The sequence below is a fragment of the Erinaceus europaeus genome, chromosome 12 (genome assembly GCF_950295315.1).
Source record: "Erinaceus europaeus chromosome 12, mEriEur2.1, whole genome shotgun sequence".
Lineage (NCBI taxonomy): Eukaryota > Metazoa > Chordata > Mammalia > Eulipotyphla > Erinaceidae > Erinaceus > Erinaceus europaeus.
The window spans coordinates 11,596,363-11,610,554 of NC_080173.1; the positions used below are offsets into that span (position 1 = coordinate 11,596,363).

The following is a 14,192-nucleotide window of genomic DNA, read 5'->3' on the forward strand; positions in this document are numbered from 1 at the left end:
TGGGATTCAAACTCAGGACCTTGTGCTTGAGAGTCCAACAGCTTATCCACTGTACTACCACCCAGGCTGCCATAGCCAAAGCAAGGAGAGGTTTTCATAGTGTGATGTTTAGGAAGGTTTTCCTGGCACAAGAGAGTAGTCGCTAGAGTACGGGAGACCAATCTGTGGACTGTTTCGGTCTCCTCAAAGCAATTATGTGAGGTGTAGGTGAGTGGGGGTGGGGAACTGCCAACAGCGGAACATAGGAATAACAAAAGAAAGAAGGCGTGAGCTGACCTTTCACCAGATGAGATGGAGAGGTGGACAGTAAGCACGTGGCAAGAGGTGCAGCACCATGTCTAGGGGAACGTCAAGTACAATGTCAACTGGGAAAACAAAACAATTTTGAGATAGCTTTTTGGACCCACCTGAATGACAAAAATTAGATAGCCAATAATACGAAGTGTCAGTGGTGGGATGGGGGTACTGACTCACTCTCATCACTGTTGAGAGCATAAAGTAGTGCAACCCCTTTGGAAAGCAATTTGGCAGTTTCCAGTAAGGCTGAATAAATATACACCCTAGAACCTAGCAATTCATCTCCCAGGTATTTACCCATCAAGAAGGAAAACAAGTCTATTTCTTAACTGGATGGTCATAACAGCATTATTCATAATGGCCAAACCCAAATGTCCATCATCAGGAGATAGGACCAGTGAACTGTGATACACTCAGACCTGTGACAAAAAAGAGCAGACATGAGGGACAGGCAACAGTGGAAATGAGCTGAAAGGCACACTCTCACACACGGTGTGCTGAGGGCTGGGAGCAGGGGTGGGGTGGGGGAGAGACAAGACACAGACAAGGACTTACTGGTGATTCTACTCACAGGGCATTGAAGAACAGATAGAACTATATGACAGGAATGACATCCATCGTTCCTGGAGAGAGGCAAGGAAGGACATTCATTGCAAAAAGACATGAAGAACATTTCTAGGAAGATAGAAATATCCTGTCTCTTGATTAGGACGTTTATATGTGTGTATATGTTTATCAAAAGTTACCAGCATAGAGGCCAGGTGGTGGTGTGCCCGGTTAAGCACAAGGACCCAGGCAAGGATCCAGGTTTGAGCCCCAGCTCCCCACCTGCAAGTGTGCAAGGGTGTTACTCAGTTACTCTTGAGTGTGCTCTGTGCGTGAAAGGTATATGTATGCTTGTTTAATAGGTAGAAGTAGATTTCTAGTGGTATAAACCAGCAGGTGGATGCTACCCATCAACAGTAAGAGCAGGACAGCAGAGTGCGGCTGTATCTGAGCCCCATGGTCTTTGGGGTGGGGGAGATGGAAGGACAGCATGTGGGGCAGAAAAGCAGCACCATCAGAGTCTGGGTGACAGGCATTAGCTCTTCCCTATTCCTCTCTGTCACCCATCCTAAGCCTCAACCCCTGGTCTTCTCTCTCCCTGTTCCCAGGGTCCAAAATAAACTGGGATGGGAGCTCAGGGTAATTGGTTAGGCTGACCCTAGCACCCATCAAGCTTGACTTTGTCCAAGAGGCCCTGGAGGGGCTGAAAGGACAGGTCTGGGCATGCTCCATGACCTCTGCTTACGTGGGCTGCTGGGCTCGTGCTAAAGCAGGAACAGCCAAGGCTGGGAGCCATCTATACCTCCCAACCATCCCCTACACCTGCCTCTGACCCCATCCACCTGCTCACCTGTCTGCACAAGGCTCAGCATACATGAAGAGCACAACTTGCAAGTCTGGTGTGCTTAGCTATGTGACTTTGGATGAGTCACTCAACCTCTCTGAGCCTTAGTATTTTCAGGTACACTTAGCAATTGACATTTAAGGAAACGAGAAATAAACGCATGGAAGTTTTAAAATTTCCTTCAGCCTATTAGATTGTTGTGAGTACCCCTACTCTGGAGGAGGCCATCAGACTACAGCCTAAGGTCTAAATTGTACAGTTCAACCTTTGGAGACCTCCAAATTCTAGCTCCATCTCTAACTACCAGTACTCACTTGACCTCTGACCCCTGCGTAGTGTTGCCCTTTCTCACCCCTGTGTTTTTATTCCCAGAGTAACATTTCTACTCTCTGCCCTCACCCACACCCCACCCATCCTCTGTGGCGCTGGTGGCTTCACACAACTTTTCCAGTACTCTCACACATCTCACTCACTGCCCCCAAACTGGCACCTACATTATGCCAAGAAACCCCACTTTTCAGTGTCTCTCTCTCCTCCTCCAACCTCATCACCTACCAGCCAGCACAAGACATCAGTGCCAGGCTCTGCCTGACCATAATTGCTGTGCTCTCCACACATGAGTCCCTGTGTCCCATGTCCAAGTGTCATCTGCCTCTATTAGTCAGTCAGGATAACACTCGCTGTTGTAACAAACAAGCCTCAGTAGCTGACCACAAGACAGGTTTATTTCTTGTTTCCGTCACAGCCTGCTGGCATGTGACATCGTGATACCCAGAGGTGACTTGGGGCTTTAGATCCTCTCTCCTGTGAGGACTCCCTCTACAACATGGGTCCCTGTGACTACCAAGGGGTGAGAGAATAATCCTAGGAAGGTAGTGGGTGTCACTTTCATCTCCTGTCCCAGTGGCCAGAACCCAGGTGTGTAGCCCCAGCCCACCTACAGGCTAACTGGGAACCATGGCCTTCCTGTGTGCCCAGGAGTGAGGACTATAAATGACCATGGAGCTATCTCTGCCTCCCACAGCCGCTGTAGGGTGGGCTTCCAGAGGGCACACGAACCATCCTTATGTCTCCTGGACCTTCTACCTGCCTGACCCTCCACACCTGCTCAACATCACGTAGTCAGCAGAGGCCAGATGGATATTTGCCAGCTGTTAGCTGCTGATGGAAGTTGAGTACACGTCAAATCGGGCTTCCCAAAGGAGAAGGGGCTTGGTAGTGAAGACAGCCCTTCTTGCTCTTTAGACCCGGTTTCCCTGGGCCTCACGCAGTGCCCGGCTCATAGCAGGTATTCAATAAACATTTGTCAAATAAGAGAACAGGTGTTTGCTTGGAAAACTTGGGAAACAGGCTCAGGAGAATGGAAAGAGAGATAAAAGGTTTAAAAGCCCATGCACACACAGCAGGTGGTGGAGAATATTCCAGTTCAAACTGGATACGCAGGCAGCAATAAGGTTGGGGTATTATCAAGGCTGGGTCTGGACTTCCTGAAACCTCGGGAGTTTCCCACCTGGGGCAATGATGATTCCTTCCTCTTCTACGATTCAGATCTTTATTTGCTGGGGTTCACCAAGGCTAATTATTGTTGTGGTTGGGATGCGGTGAGAAGGAGCCCTGCCCTTCCCCCAAGGCCTAGAGGAACCCCAATAGTCCTGGGGGGTCTGGAGGGAGTTGAAACCCAGAAATGGTGGTGCCGGGTGGCTGGGGGACACTGGATAGATTCTCCAGGAAACTTTGTGAGCAGCAAAACTTTGTGAGGATGCTCTCAACCTGGGCGGCTGGGTCCTTCCGCAGTCACGCTACCTCCAAATCATCAAAGTCCAGTGATGCCTGGCTGCAATGCATGAGACAAGTGGCATTATTCACAGGGTGGGGCTGGCTGAGCTGGGGCAGAAGTAGCCTGCTGTGGCTCAGATTTCCATCAGCTGAGAGTGGGGCTCACACCCCATGCTCCCCTGGCTCCAGCAGAGCAAGGTCACAGCTACTGGATGTCTCAGCGTCACTTCTAAGGACCCTGCATCAATCTGCCAAAGCCAGTCTACAGCCTCCTGCCAGTTTTCCCAGCACTCAGGTTAGTGACAGCCCAGAGTGGCAGAGCAAGGATCTAGAGGGGAAGAGAAGTGACCTTGAGCTTCCAGGGTGTCACTGATGAAACCCTGAGGGCTGTCAGCTTGTCTCCAGCTGGCAGGAAGAAAACTGAGACAGGCTAGCCTCCAATTTCTGTTAACAAGTCAACTTTTTTAATGAGAGAGAAACCAGAACACTGCTCAGTTCTGGCTTATGGTGGTGCTGAGGATTGAACCTGGGACCTCAGAGCCTCAGGCATGAGAGTCTTTTGCAGAACCATTATGCTGTCTCCCTCAGCCCTTTCTGTAACAAGTTAGAGCCTTGTGCACCCAATGCCAGAACTGATAGCAAGTCAGGGTCATCTGCTCCTACCCCCTGAGTCACATCAGCACCACAGTTCGGCATGTGTGAGTGGCTCTTGGGTGTGTATTGGGTCATCTGGGGGCCTGGTGGGGCCTGGTGGGACCTGGTAGTGCCAGATCCCAGGATGGATGAGGAATAAGGGCTGAGAGTCCTGCAAAGTACGGAGGCATCTGAGAACAGCACCCAGAGCAGGGCCCTGAATACAGACACTCCCGGGTTCCAGTCTTTGCTATGTGACCTTAGCGAAGTTGCTTGACCTCTCTGAACCTTAGGGGTTTTGTTGGTTTTTAGTGAGAATTTGGAGTGGATGAGGGCAAATTTACTTACCTTCCCAGGTTAGTAGAGAGAGCAGGGGATTGTTTCTGTCTGTGAATAACAGTGGACAAGTTCTCCTCAGATACGGTTATCAGCAATGCCAACCACATGCTGTGGCAATGCTAACATGACTGTTAGGTTGACTGTGATTTCAACAGAATGTAGTGGCACTGACTGACAGTCACCAGCGGTTTCCATTCCCAGTGTGAAAAGGGCCTGTTCTTCCCCTTGACTCCTCCTCCTTCCTTATCATGTGGGAACTTGTATAAAGCTGGGATCAAGGGTCTGAAGACCCCCTGCATACACACACATATATTCTACTCTCTGATACCGACCAGGCTGTACAGAAGTTGTGGGGAGTTTTGGAAGTAGATTTTGGGGTCACCCCTAAGTATCAGTTATCTCTGCATCACCAGAGCTGGCTGATGCCCACTGAGCCCCACCCGCTCCCTGACTCCTGTCCTCAAGGTGCCTGGGCTGCTCCTCTACCACCTGGAGTCAAGCAATTTGAATGTGTTTACTTATTAACACAAGAGAGAGAACTAGAACATTATGCTGACACATGCAGTGCTGGGGATTGAACTCAGGATTTGATGCTTGAGAGTCTAGTGATTTAGTCACTTTAAGACCTTCTGGGTCACAAGCCAAGCATTTCTGGTAAAACTTAGCTTCATATTTGGCCTAGAGTGTAGGGAATAATTGTCCTTGAGGTTTAGAGCAGGATGGAGTCTTCCCAGCAAGTGACCCCGGTGGTTGGGGGGAGGGCCCATTTAGTTCCCTTGGTACCTTGGATGCCCTGAGGGGGACCTGTCTCTCTCCAATACCTACCTTCTGGGTCACTGGTCTGTCACCCCCTATAGCCCTCCTCTTCTTCCTGGGGCACAGACACCCAACAAGCCAGGGACCCAAAAAGAGACTGGAGGAGCCTCTGTGGGAACCTCAGGTTTAAGGTGAAGGGTGGAATGAGGGGATGATGGGGAGCTTCAACCTTCCAATTTCGGGGATCTGGGACCCTAAAAATAGATACTAGGTAGGAGGAGGAGTCTAAAAATAGACTCTAGAGGGAGTCCACCACCTCCTTTGAGCAAGAACACACACGCATACAGACACACATACAGTACACACACACACACACATGCACTCACATCTACACCCGGTGTGCACACACCTCTCTTCTAGGAAACTCAGGGGACCTGAAGCAAAGGTGTGTGAGCAGAAACTAGAGACACTTTAGGGAGTCAGGCGGTAGCACAGCGGGTTAAGCGCACGTGGCACAAAGCGCAAGGACCAGAGTAAGGATCCCAGTTCAAGCCCCCGGCTCCCACCTGCAGGGGGGTCGCTTCACAGGCAGTGAAGCAGGGATGCAGGTGTCTACCTTTCTCTCCCCCTCTCTGTCTTCCCCTCCTCTCTCCATTTCTCTCTGTCCTATCGAACAACGGCATTAATAATAACAATAACAATAATAATAACAACAAGGGCAACAAAAATGGGGGAAAAAATAGCCTCCAGGAGCAGTGGATTCCCAGTGCTGGCACCAAGTCCTAGCAATAACTCTGGAGGCAAAAAAAAAAGAAAGAAAGAAGGAAGGAAGGAAGGAAGGAAGGAAGGAAGGAAGGAAGAAAGAAAGAAAGAAAGAAAGAAAGAAAGAAAGAAAGAAAGAGAAAGAAAAGAAACTAGACACACTGGAGCACACACAACCCACAATTAAACTCACCTTCTGGGAAACCTGATTCGTACATGTCTATCCACCAGCGTCCCCCACCAGGACCCCTCGTCACATGCACACACATGCACACACAGAAAGCAGGAGGCGCTCAACTCAGAGGCTGAATGGGAGGGAGTCTAGGAGGACAGAAGAGGGGGGGATAATGAGTCCTCCTTCCTACCGCCAAGCCTGCCAGCTGAGTCCCTGAGTGATCTCAGCGCAAGATGACAACCTGGGGGGAAGTGTGGCTCTGTGGGTGGGGTGGAGGGAGGCTGGGGCATGTTTGAGGTTCAGCTCCATATGCAGAGGCTTAGGGAAAAGACGCCCTGCCAGCCTTGGCTTTCTCAACTGGATGCTGGGAGGAGTTTGTGGTGCCCAGTAGGTCAAAAGCTCTAGATACAGGGGCCAGGTGGTAGTGCAGCCGGTTAAGCACACTTGGCGCAAGACGCAAGGACCAGTGTAAGGATCTCAGTTCAAGCCCCCGGCTCCCCACTTGCAGGGAGGTCGCTTCACAGGCGGTGAAGCAGGTCTGCAGGTATCTATCTTTCTCTCCCCCTCTCTGTCTTCCCTCCTCTCTCCTTTTCTCTCTGTCCTATCCAACAACAGCAATAACAACAATGGCAGCAACAAAATGGAAAAAGTGGCCTCCAGGAGCAGTAGATTTGTGAGACCAGCACAAAGCCCCAGCAATAACCGGGGAGGCAAAAAAAAAGAAGAAGAAGAAGAAAAGAAAAAACAAAAACAAAAACCCTTTAGATACAGCTTCTGAGAGGACAGCTGACTGCACAGTTGTGCCCAGGCACCAGACCAACCATCCTAGTGAACCCTCTCCCCGCCCAGCACCTGCCCCTCCCCCAAACTCAGTTGCTACATTTATAAAACAAGGCCGGTAAAATAATGCCTCCTGCCTTGCCCACAACAGCCGCCTGTGACTTGTAGAGACAAAGCTGGGAGGAGTTGGATCTGTGCCATATAGCCCCCTCCCCATGCCAGGCCTCAGTCAACAGCTGCTGTAGCCTCCAGCACCCCCCACCCACCCCCATTAAGACACACTTAGCTACTGTTGAGGGTGCAGGAGAGGACTTCCAGGGTGCATGGGTTTCCAGATCAGGGAGAAGACCCTGCAGCCCCCAGAAGACTTGCCTAGGCAGAGCCACCCAGGACTCACAGAATAAAGGGCTCCATGGGATCACAGCTTGATGAGTCTTGCCCGAGGGCCTTTCTCTGAAGAAAGAGGAGGTGTTGATGGCTCTGAATGAACTTGCAGGGAGTTTCCCCAGCTCAAGCTCCAGACCCCACTGGGCTCAGTCACTCAGCTGTAGAAACTTGGGAAAGTAGAGACCTCCCCAGGGAAATGGGTCTCTGTGAGGCAGGCAAGGAGTCAGTCTTTGCACAACTGCCCATGTGGTACCCAAGCACCACTGAATGTCAAGTCTCAGTTTTCTTGGGGGGGTGGGGGGAGATAGCATAATGATTATGCAAAGAGACTCCCACGCCTCAGGCTCCAGAGTCCCAGGTTCAATCCCCCACAACACCATCAGCCAGAGTTGAGCAGTACTCTGGTAAAAAAAAAAAAAAAAAAAAGGTCTGATTTCTCCTCTGTCAAATGGCTTTAAAAATCCTCATCATGATATGGGGTGATCTCACTCTCAGGCAGAAGTTGAAAAACAAGATCAGAAGAGAAAACACAAGTAGAATCTGAACTGGAATTGGCATATCGCACCAAAGTAAAAGACTCTGGGGTGGGTGGGGGAAGAATACAGGTCCAAGAAGGATGACAGAGGACCTAGTGGGGGTTGTACTGCTATATGGAAAACTGAGAAACGTTATGCATGTACAAACTATTGTATTTACCTGTCAAATGTAAAACATTAATTCCCCAATAAAGAAATTAAAAAAAGAAAATCTTCATCATGGGGGCCGGGTGGTAGCACAGCGGGTTAAGCGCACCTGGCGTGAAGTGCAAGGACCAGCATAAGGATCCCGGTTCAAGGCCCCAGCTCCCCACCTGTAGGGTGGTCGCTTCACAAGCAGTGAAGCAGGTCTGCAGGTGTCTGTCTTTCTCCTCCCCCCCCCCCGGTCTCCCCTCCTCTTTTGATTTCTCTCTGATCTATCCAACAACAACAACAGCAGCAATGGTAATAATAACAATAACAAAAGGGCAATAAAATGGGAAAAATAGCTTCCAGGAGCAGTGGATTCATAATGCAGGCACTGACTCCCAGCAATAACGCCTGACTCCCAGCAATAACCCTGGAGGCAAAAAAAAAAGTCCTCATCATTATTCAGCAAGGACTCATGCCACCACAAGTGTAAAGTGCCGACATCCAGAAGGTTCTCTCCTCGCTAAGGAGACACAGCACAGCCACGAACCCCCGGTCTACACCCCAGCTCCCATCCCACCACTGCCACATCATGTGAGCTTGACCACACCTGACAAACATATCTGTGCCTTGTGCCTCTGTTTCCTTATCTGACAAACATGAAAGCAAGAGGAAATAATGGCTGAGCCGCCAGGGCCACCCTGAATGCTACTACTGGTATTGTGGGGGCCTGGTGTTGAGCCTGCTGCTGCATGCTCACTGTGTGTCAGGGAAACTAAGTGTCTTTTTTTTTTCCCTTTTGTTGCCCTTGTCTTTTTATTGTTATTGTAGTTATTATTGTTGTTGTTATTGATGTCGTCATTGTTGGATAGGACAGAGAGAAATGGAGAGAGGAGGGGAAGACAGAGAGGGGGAGAGAATGATAGACACCTGTAGACCTGCTTCACTGCCTGTGAATGGACTCCCCTGCAGGTGGGGAGAAGGGGGCTCGAACTGGGATCCTTATGCCGGTCCTTGTGCTTTGCACTTAACCCACTGTGCTACCACCCGACTCCTGGAACTTAAGTGTCTTATCTATTAAGCTGCACAGTATTGGGCTGGGGAGACAGCATAAAGGTCATGCAAGAGACTCTCATGCCTGAGGCTCCAAGGTCCCAGATTCAATCCCCCAAACCACCATAAGCCAGAGCTGAGTAGTGCTCTGGTCTCTCTATATCTCTCTGCACATCTTTCTCTCTGTATCTATCTCATTAAAATGAAATATTTTATTTGTTTTTATTATTGGATAGAGACAGTGAGAAATTGAGAGAGGAAGGGGAAATAGAGAAAGGGGGAAAAAGACAGAGAGACACCTACAGCCCTGCTTCTTCATCACTCGTGAAGCCCTCCCCCTGCAGGTGGGGACCAGGGACTTGAACCCAGGTCCTTGCACACTATAATGTGTGCACTTAACCAGGTATGCCACCACCTGGCCCCAAAATAAAAGATTTTGTAAAAAGCTGTGTAGCACACCATCTAGAAGGCAGCTTCTGATCCTTCAGAAGAAGACACTTAGAGGTTAAGTGGCTTAGCCAAGGTCACTGCTATGCCAAGGCAGATCTGGGATCTGAGCACATCTTCAGACACTCTGCTCCCCACATCCAGTCATGCACTGTCTGATGGCACTTAGGTCAACACACAGAGTTGCCTCCTCAGATCTAAAGGTGTTCCTGTCTGAAAGTTCCAAGAGATTTACAAGCTGAGTGCAAGGCACTGAAGTCAAAGACCAAGTATTAGAACAAAAGAGGTTCCTAGCACCCTGTCATGTAGGAAATCACAGTGTTTTGGGAGTTCTGTGCCAGGAAGCAGGAGCAGAGACCAAGGACATATTTCTTATTATTCACCAATAACTAGGGCTTTGAGAAAGAAGACAGAATAAGGAGGGAAGAGGAAGATTTGGGGAACTAGCAAATAGACTTTATGCAAATAGACTTTCATGTCCGAAGCACTAAAGATCTCAGACTCAATCCCCAGCACCGCCATAAACCAGAACTGTGCAATGGTCTGGTAAAGAAAAAAAAAAAAAATGGGGGCGGGGAATGAAGCAGACTGACCAAGGGTCCTGGTCCTGGTGTTCCAAGGATAGAGACCCAAAGAGCTGGAGCCAGTAAGGTGGAGGGCAGTTTCTGGTCAGCATGAAGTACTGCCGCAGACCTGCTCCCTGTCTCCCCAGGCTTGGGATAAAGAGCTGCCCCTCCCCCATCCTACACAGAGACTCAAGCCTGAGCCTCTGAAGTTCCAGGTTCAACCCCCACATCACCATAAGCCAGAGCTGACAAGTGCTCTGGTAAAAAAAAAAAAAAAAAAAAAAAAAAAGTCAAATAAAATAAAGGAAAACTTCTGATAAACTCTCAAACTGAGATCATGGCATAATAGGAGTCCAAGCCAATGGATCCAAGACACCCCCTCCAAAAATGATGGCAGTTCCTGGAGAACCACAGAAATAATTCTGTCCTCACGAAGCATGGTGTCCCACCCCCTTGGAAATTAACCATTCTTAGCCCCTGGCAGGGTTTCAATATGCCTTGCTGGTGGGATGAGGGTGTCTCTGGTGCCATCTCCAGGCACTAGTGTGATCTGCAGGTCAGGGCTTACTCTCCTGTGGGTATCAGAAAAACAACAGCAGGCTGGCCCTGCCTACCACTTGCCTACCGGGTGGCTGGAACCACAGAGTCAAGGAGTATATCGTGGGCTCTCTAGCCACCAATAACCATGATCACTATTACTGGCTGTGACATGAATACCGTAGGCTATGCTAAGAGCTTTCTTTATGTGCTTTATCATGTCACCCTCCTGCTGACCTATAGAGCGAACACTGTCACTACCGCGAATCATAATAACTGTCTCTCAGGTAAGGCAACAGATTCAGAGAGCCTGGGTAACTTGCACGAGATCACACAACTGGAAAGGGGGTGGGGTCATTTTTGCTGCCCGGATCTATCTCCTGAGTCTCATCTCTGATTTATCTCAGAGAAAGTGACACAGCATGTTCTGGGAAGGCGGGGTGTCGTAGTGGCCTGAGATGCAGACAGGTGGCAGTGGGCACAATTAGGATATCTGATACACTTTGCCGGCTTAGCAGCTCTGTGCCTTCAGCCAGTGCCACCCCCTCCAGGCCCCAGTTACCTCATCTGTAAAAAGAAAAGGTTGTGCCACATGCCTGGAGGCCCTTCCTGTCTCTGATTACTCCCATTGGTGATGTAACTTCAGTCACCTAAGTTAGGCTTCTTAACCTGGGTCCCTGGACTTGCGGGTGGGGGGAAGGGAGGAGATTCCAGGAGCCGCCTGCGCTGGTAAGCAAAACTACAAATGAGTGTGTATGTGTGGGCGTGTGTCTCTCCAAGGGAAGTGCCCATGTTACTAGCAAAGTCTCCACCCCAAAGGTGAAAAAGGAGTGACTATTCCAAACGGTAGAACTGCCCTAACCTCAAGCTAAAGTTTTAGAGGAATGAGCCGAAAAATTGAATCCCTACTGTGTCAAATTCTTCTCCTGGTTGTTCTTAAAGTTCCCTCAGACTTTCTGCTCCTGTACCCCAGGTTTACACAGACCTGCTGACCCATGGAGGCCACCATCCACACTGCTTCCGGTTAGACTCTGCCTCCCAACTAACGCTGAGATCCACCGGAGTGGGAGTCCTCCCGCCTATGTCCTACCCGGGATCAGCGGCCTCTTCGTCAGGTACATGCAGTAACTGTGATGGCCAGAAGGGGTCGCAAGGGGGCGAGGGTCCAGGAGGATAAAAGGGCAGAATCCCCGGCCCCTTCTTCCTGTGTAGTCTTGAGCTTGGCGGAGAGAGCAGCATAAACATGAGGAAAGCTGGAAAACAGGACTCCTGTGTTCTGGGCCTGGACATTCCCCTGAGCAGGCCTCAGCTTTTCTTTCTTTCTTCATTCCTTTCTTTCTTAATCTTTATTTATTGGATAGAGACAGCCTGAAATCAAGAGGAAAGAGGGTGACAGGGAGGGAGACAGACACCTGCAGCCCAGCTTCACCACTCATGAAGCCGTCCCCCTCCAAGTGGGGACCGGGGCTTGAACCTAGGTCTTTGGACATTGTAACATGTGCGCTCAACCAAGGTGTGCCACCAATCCAGCCCCCCAGGCCTCAGCTTTTCCATCTGAAAAATGGACAGAGGTGGTCGAGCATCCCCAGATGGTTGCTAGGCAGCCTTCCCTACACTGCCATCCTGTGTGTGAATCTTTCTGATTGATGTGGAAGGGAGCCACTATACCTAGGCAGTACTTGGCACAGCAGTTTTTAGGGAGTGAAACAAAATTACTCCAAGAACTTTCCTAGGTCTGAAGGAGAAAAACACATCTCCTTGTATTGTAGATTAAGGAATATTCTTAGCCCCAGGGAAGAGGAGGGTGCTGATCAAGGCTACCCCAAAGCTGCTTAGGTTAGCAGTGGAAGTCAGGCAACACTCCAGTGGGGCTTTGATATCAGGGCTCATGGGCACAGGCACTAGGTAACGGGTGGCAGCATCCAGGACAGGGCATCTGCCTATATCTGGAGAAACCAGGAGGCCCTGGGAAGAGGGAGGAAACCCCAGCATGTTCCAGCAGCTGCAGGCCCTTGAGTGGGGGTGGACCCTAGGCCATCCTGCTCGCTCAGTTGCTAGGAGTTCTGCTGTGCATGTTCTTCTGAATCTCCTCTCTCTCAACCAGCTCTGAATTTTGAGCCCAGAGAGCAGGACTAGGTCCAAGGACACAGGGAGGGCCTGTAGAAATTGACAGGGAGTTCCCCAGACCAAAGACCCCCTCCAAGGAATAGAACCATGTTCTCACAGGCACAAAGGACCTGCTTTCACCCCCACCTCTTGCTCTCTTCACCCCTGTTCCTGCCCCCAAATGATTAAAACACCAGACACGGGCAGACAACGCTGTAAAATGTGGTCTATAAAAGTTACAATGAGCCTGAGGGAGGGTTTCAGTGAGGGGGAGAACAGCCTACTCAGGCACAAGGGGACAAGGAGAGGGCAGAGGCCCAGCATGGCTAGTGAGCAAGAGAGAATGGGCAGCACCTGGGGTCCCAGAAAGTTGAGTCGGCACTTGGGGACAACCCCAGGCCCAGAGAAAAAAGGAGACTGGTGTGGGCTCAGGATGGCAGTGGTGGGCAGCAAAGCCCTCAGTGTGGGAACAGGGACCCTCCTTCATGCCCCTAGCTCTGGGCACATGTGTGGATGGGCCACCCCCTACCCCAGCCACTAGAGGGAGGCCTGTGGTTTCTGTTTTCACAAGGGCCCAGGAAGGAGCTGGGGCAGTGGCAGTGCTCCCCTGCTGAGCTTTAAGGGTCAGGTTCTCTTGTGGACAGAGAAGGACAGACACATCTCTGTGTGCACACAGTACACTGGCTCCTGAGGGACTATCCCCCGTCTTTGACCTCAGTCTGACCCTGAGGACACATGTCTGAGGATTCTTTCCAGGGCTGACCTCTTCCTGAGTCTCACCACCATTAGAACAGAGTCACATACTCAGTGCTTCCTTACCCAGTAGCCACACAGAGCCCAGTGCCCAGGTGCCTCCCAGAAAAACCCAGCAGCCAGCCAGTCACACAGCACACACACACAGCACACACACATACACACACATAGCACACACATACACACATACATACACACATACACACACATACACACAGCACACACAGCACATACACACACATACACACACCGCACACATACACACACAGCACATACACACATACACACACAGCGCACACACACATACACACACAACACACACACACACAGCACACACACAGCACATACACACACACATACACACACACACACACACACACACACTTAGAGCCCCAGGGACAACTAGCAACTTAGACTGCCCCATACCCAGGAGTCTCCAGCATGCATGTCGCAGGCCCTGCCCACACTAGGCCAGACACCAGCTGTACCCACCATCCTCAAGGTGAGGACCTAGGAGACCCCCAGGCAGTTGGCAGATGCCTTTCTCCAGCCAGACTGTCCCTGTCAGGACTGGGGCCCCTAATACTGCAGCCTATTGTTCTAGCACCTGTCATCTATTGCCCTGACCCTCAGGGGTACGTGGGGAAGCAGGCTACACAACAGGAGCATGAAAGAGGGCAGAGCAGGAGGAAGCAGAGTCAGGCTGGGCCCCAGAATGAACTGGGAAGGACATCAGTCACCCCACCCTGGTACCCAAACTCTCCCAACAT

The 14,192-nt window shown here is 50.5% G+C and overlaps 1 protein-coding gene across 2 annotated transcripts in view; it reads left to right on the plus strand.

The window, feature by feature from the left end:
- Positions 1–3,619: 3,619 nt before the first annotated feature.
- The window catches only part of OTOP2 (otopetrin 2), a 30,895-nt gene continuing 20,322 nt past the window's right edge, over positions 3,620–14,192 (plus strand). The window contains exons 1-2 of one of the 2 annotated variants that reach the window (XM_060202720.1): positions 3,620–3,758; positions 11,537–11,678. The gene's annotated coding sequence lies outside the window, so the exon portion shown is untranslated. The remainder of the gene's footprint in view (positions 3,759–11,536; positions 11,679–14,192) is intronic. The other variant, XM_060202721.1, reaches the window with a different exon arrangement.